The 9088-nt window shown below is 46.0% G+C and overlaps 1 protein-coding gene across 5 annotated transcripts in view; it reads left to right on the top strand.

Annotated features, from left to right (window-relative positions):
* The first annotated feature begins 2604 nt into the window (after nt 1-2604).
* The window catches only part of LOC120848893, a 54094-nt gene continuing 47610 nt past the window's right edge, over nt 2605-9088 (top strand). For 3 of the 5 annotated variants that reach the window (XM_042293361.1, XM_042293362.1, XM_042293364.1), the window contains exon 1: nt 2667-2832. The gene's annotated coding sequence lies outside the window, so the exon portion shown is untranslated. Of the gene's footprint in view, nt 2833-9088 lie in introns of all 5 variants that reach the window. The other 2 variants (XM_042293360.1, XM_042293363.1) reach the window with 2 other exon arrangements.

The raw sequence follows: 9088 nt of genomic DNA, 5'->3' as shown, positions 1-9088 counted from the left end.
CCCAAGCCACGCCACTGATCGCAAGAACTGTATCTCTTTGTCTGCCAAATCGATCGACGCCACGCTGACACATCGATCCCCGTAGTTTCTTATCAGGTCTGCCTCTATAATTTCCCTTACCCTCTTATTTCTATGTTTTCTAATGACAGTGCACAAATTAAATTCAGGTTTGCACCCACAGTCATGGCAGTGCCTCGACAAATGACCGTCACGCTGTCCGCTCACTTTTAGGTTGTGCTCGCGCAATCTGTCATTTAGACATCTTCCCGTCTGTCCAACGTACTTTTTACCGCACGTCAGCGGGATCTCATAAACGACGCCTTCTGCGCAATCTACAAATGGGCTGCGATGCTTCTTCACGCAGCCAACCGGTGGTTTGCGGTAAGGGTCCGTCATTTTGCACAACTTGGCAAGTTTTTCGAGTGCAGAAAAAACCACCCGAGCGTTTAGGCGGTGGTCTGCCGCCGCTCCCACAAGCTCCATGTGGTCTGCCGCCGCTCCCACAAGAATGAGTGAGGGGCTCATCGGCCGGCTTGTTCGTGGCCCACCTCCTGTGACAGAAACCAAAGAATTTGAAGCTCAGATTGGAGAGAGTGAACAATGTATGGGACGAACAATTCAAAGAGCACACTGAATTTTCGAAACGCCTCCGTGCGAGATAAAAACAATTGTTAAGGGGACTAGAGCGAACCTAACGAAGAGAAAATCTAGCACAACCCAGTGGAGGCCCACCTGGAACCTCTTATGGGCAATTGAATGCTGGGCACTTTGTTAGAATAGGCTTCCGGCAAGATGCGGGGACCTCATTTGTTTTCAGTGACGATTGTAAAAAAAAAAAAAAAACGTCAATAACGCCAAATGTTCTACAAAAAAATATGTCAAGAAAAAAGCAAACAAGTAGGCCCACTTTGGATCGAACCTGGATCGGCTGCATGCGTATGAAGCGAACTTTGGTACGCTACAGCGTTGAACAACTCGTTTTGAAAATTCGTTTTATACGAGACCCGGAAAGGAGCACGACGTCGTGCACATAGCATTGTTCAGGTCGAAAGGACTTCTCTCCGATGTTTACTTTCTACACATCGGGAACGGTTTACCAAATATTAAAATTGTCGACTTACCCGTGGCGTGGATGTCTCTCGTCTCGTCGGACTTGGTTTTTTTGTATCTGGATTTTTCGTTCTCCCAACGCTTCTTGAGTTGCTTAGCGCTTCGTGGGCGGACGTTTTGCTGGCTGTTATACTCGGTGCTGAGTTTCTCCCAAGCTTTAAGTTTAGCCTCCTTCGAGTAGTTATTTGTCTTCTTGTTTTCAAGAACTCGCGCATGTTTCGTTCCGAGCGCTTGGAGGAGCGCCTCCTCCTCCGCAGTATAAATAAAACGAGCCCCTGCCCGCTCTTCGGTATCGGCCATTTCCGAGTCGTTGCCGTTGGGGTCCTCCATGATTTGTCGTGCGAGGCGGCGAGGCGGCGAGGCGGCGAGGCGACGAAGCAGGGCTGCACGGTAGACAAAGGGCGGCGAAAGCAAGAAAAAACGAGACGAAATCGACAAACCGTGAGATAAGACGACTGTCGACGAGAGAACGACAAGACGCAGCTAGCGAATGCGCTTGTTGCCAGACAAGGTAACGACTTTGTCCGTTTTGCCGCTCAAACACGTCTAAACTTTACGCTGCCTTAATAAAACTTCGTAGTTCACTAATTCGATGTTTGTATGGTACACGTTTTTAGATAACACGAACGAATATATTTACTTTTCACGTGAAAATGGTGTTTTAAATAAAACCTTTGGCTATAATCTCGCTCCCAGACGTCCTCAAGCTTGTTGGAGTGGAGAACGGAATCTCGAGTTCGAGTGAGTGCCGATTCGCGTCTGTGAATACCAATGGCACTTCGAGTGGAGTCGAGTCGAGTTTGGAGTCGAGTAGGGGAATGTTTATGAATACGGCGGTTATTGTCGAATGCCAGCTCCACCGCTAGCGGCGCTACGCGCGTTTTTAATGGTAAAACAAAATGGCTAGGTGGCGTAAGCTACCGCCCGATCCAAAGGGCTCAGCCGTATTCATCCATCCATCCATCCAGGGGCCCTTTATAGCTCCCGCACGGAGCGTATAGTGATGCTGCATACAGCGCTCGTTTCCCGAGAAAGGGAAACAGATACCAGTTGGGGTGGAGGAAGGAAGGGTAGTGTAGTGGCCCTTCCGTACACCGATCATAATTCGAGCGCTCGCGGCTCCGTGAGAACTGGAGAAATGCTCCACGCAATGCGAAGAAATTTTCTTAGAAAAGACCCATTCCAAGGGAAAAAAAGATGTACAATAAAGAAAAAAAAACAAAAAAACATTGAGTGTGCAGGCAAGCTGGTGGTAATTGTTTATAATGAAACCCCCGGCTCTGTGGTGCGGAAAAATAAAGAAACATTCAAGTCAAAAAAAAATAAAAAAAGACTCTAAATCCTTTTTTTCCATCATTTTTTTTTGTAGCGGCAGTGTGCACAGCCAATACTACCTAAACGAACAAGGCTTCCTCATGACGTCATCTTGAGTGGATCCCCCGACGCGCCCCAAGCGGCAAAAACGCCGAAGCTCAGAAGCGTCTGCCAACTTTCGACTGGTTGCTTGGCGACTATCGCGAAGTAGTCAGCCCCTCCGCCGTCTTCTTATCAGCGTGCTCGCCGCCGAACGTCGTTCGTTCTTACTCGAAACGGCGAAATACGTTTCTTCGAGTCTTGAGCGGAAGTTTGCAGGAACCCGCGGTCGGCAGTTTACGAAAGTTTGCATGCCTGCATTTCGGAACGCTTGAACCAACTCGGATTTGACCGCCCCTTTCACTTACGGTAAGACTTATCGCCATGAGAGCTTAAATGCTTGCTGAGTGTATGATTGTAGGCGGAGTGGGTGGCTCGCCCATCTTGTTGTTATATCTGTCGGCGGACGTTGCACCAGAAAGCAGGAGCTTGATTATTTTTCGGGGGGGGGGGGGGGGGGGGGAAGCTAGATTGTATTGAAAGGATATATGGCGGTCGCCTTTTTTAAACGCACTTCCGATGGAGCAGTTTGAGATCTGCGGGAATACATGCGCTTTGTGGCGCGCACCAGACTCGAGCTGCTCCAACAGTATCTTGTCTCACAGAAATGCCCAGAAAATGAACCAGACGATGGCACAAACGAAACGCAAGTGTCGCGAAAGGTATAACCTGGTGTCTGTGCCTTTAGTTTTGTCGCATTAAAAAAATATTACCTGTTCTGCGCATCCATTTTGCTACCGTTTAGCTAAGCCTAGCTCTGTATGATTTCGATTTTTTTTTCTGTGCACATTATACAATTGTTTTCTTATGTGGTGCCTATTTTTGTTTAGCTCTCTGTGCTGGCCACGATTAGAATACGATAAATAAAAAGAAAACGTTGAGTTCAACAAATGCCTCCATCGCATGTATAGGTGCGTCTACATTTATCCTAAGTTAGGTATTGAACAGTTCAGATTGAATCGATATAAAATGAATCATGTCAACATTGATTAATTGACCATGCTTTTAATTTCGGAAGTCTCCATTAAAAGTACGAAAAGACACGAATATTTAATTACTTCAACTCTATATAGAAACATTTTGTAACACTATGTTTTTTTAGGTTTTTTTTTTTAATTTCCACTGCATACAATCGCGGACATTCTGCTACAACACAGCAGCCATGGCCGTTCCATACCCCCAACGCCACATAACAGGGGCACTCTGAAACACTGCGCCTAGCCCGGCTCATGACCTACTGTATTCGTAACCTGCCCACAGAATGGATCCCTATAGAAGGCGCTGTGAAGTACGTTACGTTGCCATTGGGGACGTTCGGTAAAGGCTTTTCTGCGACCTAAAAAAGGTTCACTGCCTCTCTGACGCACGGTCCGCACGGCGCGCGGCTGGTGATATCTGTTTCTCGGGAACACGTCTACCGTAGCGTGGCGCCAGCAGGCTGAAGTAACAGTTGCACGCAGCTGGGTTCATCGCTTTCATGTGTGCTTGGATCGTATGAGCACATTTCTCAGGCACGGAATTGCAAAGGCGTTTTTTAGCCCCGACTGGTCTTGTTCCATCGTCGAAAAAACAGGAGCGTTCTTGGACCGCCCATAAATAACCACTGTGCTGGCAGCCGGCGCCTCTTGTGGCGAATCTGTCTCTGACTGACGAGATCCCGCGAGGGAGAGCAGGTCAGGACCATATAAGGCCGCCGCACCTTGAGGGCCTTCGATTGATATGCAGATACCCTAAGGAACAAGAAAGCCTTTATGCAGTGCCGCGAAGTCGTAGCGTGACGGAACGCTGCGGCCAAGGCCATGTACAGAGCGCGACACTGTTAGCGCGAAAAAGTGATCGCCGGTTTTTCTAGTTTGTCTCTTTCAAACCAAGTTATTATTTTTAAGGAACGAGCTCATTTAGCTCTATAATGTAAGCGATAACATTTCGTGCTCGCTAATTCTATTTGGAAGTAAAACGCGAAAATGCGCCGATGTCGTGTTCATAACGGTGTCGCGAGGTGCACTACAAGGTGCGCGCCGGCACATTCTTCTGTGGACAGGTCAGGATTACACTAGGTCGTGCCCCGTGCGGCAGAATTACTCTTTCAGGTTGCGATCACACTCCTTCTCGTCTGCTAGGCGCAAACTACAGACGCCACCACAGCACTTGACGACGCTTGCTTCACAGGGGCTTTCGTGGATGCCTCTTTCAGTACGGAACTTCCCTGACTCACAGAAACGAGTCGGCCAAACATTCAACGACGTGGAAGTGCCAAGCTAAGCATAATTAGCACAGCAATTCTGACACAAAAAAAAGGTCACGAACGGGCGTCTGTCCTATTACTTATCTACCGAGATATGTATAAAATCATCGGCAACGATGATGCTTAGCTCGGTATGTCCCTTTGTTCCCTTTGTTGGATGTTTGGCTGACTCGTTTTTGTGATTGAACATGGTTAAAATTGCGCACAAATAGAAAGGTACAGAGAAGAGGGAAGAGAGAAGAGACAAGCTTGTCTCTTCCCTCTTCTCTGTACCTTTCTATTTGTGCGCAATTTTAACCATGTTCAATCATTACCAACTCGCCCAACTAACCACTTTACTATCGTTTTCGTGAGTCAGGGAATCTCCGTGCCAAAAGAGGCGTCCACAGAACCTTGTGAAGCAAACATCGGCGAGTGCTGTGGCGGCGTCTACTTTGTGCCTAGCAGGCGACAAGGAGAGGCTGGGATCGCAACCAGTAATTCCGCCGCACAGGGCAGGCGGCGTAGACGCGGTGTTTCAGAGCTATGGGTCGCGGGGAGCTCGAAACGACCATGATTGCCGCGTTATAGCTAATAGTGTCCTTGATAGTGCAGTTGCTTTGATTTTGTGTTTGCCTCAGCTAGAGTGAACGCCGCAACCTAAGATCACTCGCCCTTTAAAAATTGTCTGTATGGTACTCGAACGAGGAAGTTTTCTGCCAATGGCACTATGCCAATATAAAATCTATTATTCGTATGGTTAGTAAATTGATATAGATTCTAATATTCCCTTGCAAAAAGCGAATGATGGCTAGACTTTTGTTACCGTTAAAGTGTGGATACGAATCAAAGCTAAAACTAGGGGTTGATTCTAGAAAGAATTTGGATGTGGCGGTTGGAGCGCCAGGCTGACAGCTCGCCGACCATTGAAGAACAGTGTACCACGTGGGAGGGGTGAAATTCGAAGGGATTTTTGGTCCCTTGAGAGGAAAGGAGGCCCCTACGAGCCTACAAAAGGATCCCCGAGAGGATTCTGGAGGATTGGCTGTGATTCGATTTTGGGAGACTGGGAACAAAAGTACGGGGTTTAATTTTGGGATTTTAACTCAATGTTGAGTTGTTTTGTTTCATAATAAACGTGGCCACACTGGCCACTGTAAAGCCAACCAACGTCGCAATGTGTTCAGCGGTATCGAACAACTTTTAGTTTTTTTTTTTTTTATTATTATTATCAACTTCCCGAGTGCTGTAATCGGGCGAGCACCACCATCGGTCGTCACCATCCGGACCAAAGGAGCTTGACTGCAACATTTTTATAGTTCGTGTATCTCACCCGGTTCCATTTTAGTAGCTGGTCCGTACGCACAACGTACCACTGTATCTACAATATATACAATCACGAATGAAATTGACGTGAACGACGGAGCAACAGCCTCTGGCTCTTGACGCGTCACTCAACGGTGGTCAGCGGAAGCTCTCGCGCCGTCTCTGGTGAGCTTTGAAAGTAGTAACACAGTGCCCACTCTAAACTGCCGGCCGATTCGGAAAATAAAATATGAGCATATATTTGATTCAGTCTTCGACCACATTCGGTGCTTATTGCGAAGTTGACAACGCGGCAAGCCTGTTTCACATACAGCTGACGAGAAACACACACTAAGCAGAGCTAGATCAACCTTGGTGGAATATTGGTTATGACAATTCACACCATAGTGTGTGACTGATAAAAGATAATTTATTGTGCCATCACGGGGTATACGACATGCGGGCACCGCATTGTCAATACGGCGAAGTCCCGGCAGTTAGCTCCACATATTGCGGTAAACTGAAACAAATCCGCGCTACGTCGCTCCTCTCGAAGCGCACCACAGGCTGCTGCTGCAGTGTTCTAGAAGGGGTGTAGTGGCAAATGCGGTGCGGCCTCCCTGAGGCCTTCTAGCGGATGGCGCTGTGTGGCGCTGGCGTAGATTCCCCGAGCAGTAGCGATGGCAAGATGGTGCGTCGGTTACTTGCTGGCGGCCCTATCTAGATATCTTTACGACAGCACCCCATTTCATCTGCTCCGCAGTTGTCAAACTGAACGAAAAGAGCGCTTCGAATGCCTGGGAGGTGTCATACAGGCATGCGATGTGTTTCTTTGTGTTCAACACGACACAAGTGGCAACCCTGAAGAAACACTACACGCTTCTGCCGCTACAACAAAAATAAACTATAGGCGAATACTCAGCCAGCTCAGTCCCCACTCGAATCTAGTTATAGAGATTCGCATAAGGTGCTAAGATTCAGAACTGAGCGTTAAATAAGTTATGAGCAGCGTCCGGAAATGTTCAATGAAAAAATGGCCCGCTCCTAGAAGCAGGCGCTATTCACATTCCTTCGTATTTGAAGCTTATACGCCCAGTTATGAAATCTGATCTGAACAGCTAGCTTTTCATTCCGACGTATACATTGAGGGTTTGGTGAGGGGTAGTTTATTATTGCGGCGAGAGAAACACGGTTGATATTCCTCTCGAGTGTACTTCAGCCTAATGAATGAAAACTACTGGTCCACCAAAATTATTTTAACGTCATGTTCTTTACTGACGGACTGGTTTAGAAGTTGGGGAGAGAAAATCAAATTATGCCTGGTTTCCTTAGCTGCTCACTGTTCATATATGCTGAAGTATTTTAGCGTTTGCGTTCTTAAGTTTTTGGTATTCCACTAATCTGTAGCCGTAACTCCAAATAAAACATTTCCTTCCTTGTTTCTCCATAGCAAGAAAAAATGCTTTACATTACATGCTCTTATATAATTGTACCACAGGGTGGATAATAAAATCAAGATAATCGAAATATAGGTTTAAATCATTATTTCAATCGCACCAATTCGGTTATAAAGATTAATGTCGCACCGATTTGGCTATAAGAAAATAAATAGCACTTTTCCACAAAACAATACTGTATTTTTATATTTATCCTTTACCTTTCAGTGTGCTTCCCATGGGTATTTAATTTGTATTTGAAGTAAATAAGGATCAAGCAGGACATATTTATATCAAGCAGCCAATAAATATAAAAAAACACATCTAGTGATAAAAAAGTCAATACTTTCTACCTCAAAGGGTTTCATTCGCGTAAGTATGATTCAGATAAGAAGTTTGATTTATTTGAATAAATATATCTTGATTATTTTCCACCCTGACTATAAATAACATTTATTTCAACTTAGAAATAATGCTGCTTAGAACCCGACCAAATGGATGAAGGCGAAAAGTTCCGACAATCTCAGTTTGAAACGGGTCAAGAAAATGGCTCAATTCTACATGAGAGTTATACTGAACCCGGAAGTTGTATCCCGCGTGCACCATGACCAAGAAAGCCTAGCTTGAAAATATGTACAGCTGCATCCGACTTTATGCATCCTATAACACCGAACAAAGTGATAAAAAACGATACGTCAGGCGAACACCATGACAATACCAAAATACACACACACATACACGCAACAAAATGTTCCCATGGAAGCATTTAGGGAAATAATACAACCAGCTGCACATCACGAAAGGGCATAGCACAATTACAAAAGCAGAATTTATTGAAGATATTGAAAGTAACAGATACTCTGATGACAAAACTGGGCAAAAAAGCCATGGGGATCAATTGATCGAGCTTCAGGTATTTTGCCGCTTCATGAGTCTGCGCTCTTGCACGATTGAAGGACTTAACAAGGAAACGCAGCCTAGTGGCAACATGAAGGGCCATCACTTCAGCAGTTAATCCTTTGGAGTGATCAGCGTAGCCACTCTTTTAGACAAGCGGCGTCCGCCAAGAGCACTCAATAGCTGCTAACGCGGGAGGAAGGAAACGATGCAGCCGTTTTCTCTTCCAGTTGTCGATCGCAGCGCCACACGCGCCAGTCCGCTTCTTTCGGCTCAGCACCTCCCATTGACATTGGCCTCGCTTTTACCACTGCTTCCTCTTGTAGAGCACTGTACTGTGGGAAAGCCTCAACAAGCGTTGAGTGGTGCGAGGAGCGTGAGAAGCTGTTGCTCTACACTCTCAAGAAAAAAGGGTGTAAAAGGGTGTATCGTTACACCCCTAGTCCCATATAATACACCCCAAAACTTCATTTCGACGTACAGCGACCTACAGTCGAACAGACGGCCCTAAAGTTTACGAGGGGCTTGATAACGGTGCGATGTAACTTTTTAAATAGCTAAAGTACGTATCAAATACCACATAAAGAGAACACAGAGTTTTTCCAGTAGGGCCAAGAAAACCCCGATTATTATTTTTTTGTTTTTGTTTTTTAGTCAGTAACACGTACCTTAGCTATTTTAATAAATTGTATCACACGGCTCT

This window comes from Ixodes scapularis, unplaced genomic scaffold (genome assembly GCF_016920785.2).
Source record: "Ixodes scapularis isolate PalLabHiFi unplaced genomic scaffold, ASM1692078v2 PGA_scaffold4__175_contigs__length_147842914, whole genome shotgun sequence".
Classification (NCBI taxonomy): domain Eukaryota; kingdom Metazoa; phylum Arthropoda; class Arachnida; order Ixodida; family Ixodidae; genus Ixodes; species Ixodes scapularis.
This window is presented reverse-complemented; position numbering and strand designations above follow the sequence as displayed.